This window comes from Ammospiza nelsoni, chromosome 6 (genome assembly GCF_027579445.1).
Source record: "Ammospiza nelsoni isolate bAmmNel1 chromosome 6, bAmmNel1.pri, whole genome shotgun sequence".
In the NCBI taxonomy this organism is placed as follows: Eukaryota; Metazoa; Chordata; class Aves; order Passeriformes; family Passerellidae; genus Ammospiza; species Ammospiza nelsoni.
Genome location: NC_080638.1, coordinates 20,534,009 through 20,536,082, shown reverse-complemented (window position 1 = coordinate 20,536,082; position 2,074 = coordinate 20,534,009).

Here is a 2,074-nt window from a genome sequence, read left to right as displayed (position 1 = left end):
CAAAAAAAATAAAAACAAAACACCCAAACAACACAAAAAAAAAAAAAACAACAACAAAAAAAACCCACAAAAACCCCCAAACAAACAAAACCCAACAACAACAAAAAACCAAAAGGCACATTTAACATAGTAAACTTATTCTTGAAGAATCCTGTCATAATTGGACCATGATTTGAACACCCAGCTTTCTTATTTTCAAAGACAGTATTTTGTTCTATTGAATCAAAGGCCTACAATGCAAAAACACTACAATGCAGAAGAAATAACAAACTGTAATTGAACTGGAAATAGTGATTATTTTTTTGTTAAACTGTTGTCATTGTTACCAGAAGAAATAAGTCTCAGATAAAATAATTCTGGGGGGAAAAAAAATTGCCCTTTCAGATGTAGCCAGAGCTTTGTCACCAGATCACCTGCTGGAAAGGATGTAAATAGGGGGGGTTTTGTGTGCTGCTTTCAACCAGGATTCACCAGCCATTGCCAGAGCTATGGAAAACTCTTGTTGCCATGAAGACTGAAGCCAGTGTCTTCCAATCTAGCAATGTCCAACCTTCCAAGAGGACTGTAGCCATTCCCATAAACCTGCAGAGCAAGCAGGTGCACTACAAAGCAATATATACACGTTGTTACTAATATTATCGCAGTGCTACTGCTTGCAATGCTGCTGACAGCCCATTCTGGTTTGAATTAAATATTTTAGATGTTTAGAATTCACCTGTAAAAGTCTATGTTAACCTGGTTTAGCAACTGGGCAGGCAAAATCTCAGCTTCAGAGGCAATTTCTTGTTATCAAATTAGAGTAAAATCAATTTGCCTAGCAATTTGGCTTGTTGAGACACATGGCATTTCCAAATATCATCTCACTGGTATTATTAAAGCAAAATTAAACAAAGTCACACGCAAAATTATGTTCAATTGAAAACCTTTAGCATCCTAGTATGCATAAAGCTGAGAATTTGGTATTCTGGGTGGGTAGCTGTTGACAGGATAGGTGTTACATGGAAAAGCTTTCCTCTTCCACAGACGTTTCTGGTTAGAAACGAGTGCAAACAATATAAAAGCTTTGGGAAACTTATAAAAATAAAGCTCCTATTCGAGAATACTTTGTACTGCCCAGGCTTATTGTACAAGAAAATACAGAACACGCAGCATGAGACATCACGCACATCAGAGAACTCCTGAACTTCCAGCAGGAAAACGCTGGCCTCCGAGCTTTTGCAAGCCCTGCCACTGTGGTACCGCTCACCAGCTACTGCACTAACAAGCTTTTTTTGCCTACAAGCGCTGTAATCCTGCCCGTTCCTGCCCTCGGGCGTATAGCAGCCGTCCCTCCCCGCCCCGCTATCGCGACAGGGCGCGACAGTGGCGCCGCCGCCTTTGTTCGGGCGCGGGGGGCAGGGCCGGGCCCCGCCACCGGGGGGCGCTCCCGCCGCCACCGCTCCGTGCGGGCCGCGGCCACCGCCCGCCGCCGCTGCCTTCGGCGCTGCCCCGCGGAGGGGAGGGGAGGGGAAGGGAGGGAGGGAGGTGCCGTCCCAGCCCCTCCAGCCCACGGGGGCCATTTTTAAATGCCTCTGTCAGGCAACGGAGCGGGGGGGCAGCAGGTGCCGGAAGAGCTGAGTTTGCGGTCCCACTCCCCTCTCACGCGGGGTAGGGCGAACTGTCCCCTCCCAAACCCCCCGGGGCCAGCACGGCAAGGAACTCGTGAGGCGCCACAAGAAACGCATCCCGGCTCCGTCCCGGTGCGCACCCCGCGGCGGGGAGTCCCCCGCGTTTAAAGGCCAGCACCGCGCGGAGGGATCCCGGAGTGGGACTTCTTCCCGCACACACGGCCGTGCGGGGCGGCCCGGGCCTCGTTCCCCTCCCTCGGCGGGATCCCTCCGCCGTGCCGGGCGGTCATGGGCCCCGCGGCCGCCGCCGTCCCCGCTCCGCGGGCGGACGCGCTGCCCCAACTGCCCCCCCGCCGCCCGCGGTGAAGCGGCGGCGGGAGGAGGCGGCGGCGGGGAGCGACGCGGCTGGGGGCGGGCTGTGTTTCCCTGCGAGAGGTGTATCCTTCCGCGGCGGCGGGAGTGCGCGG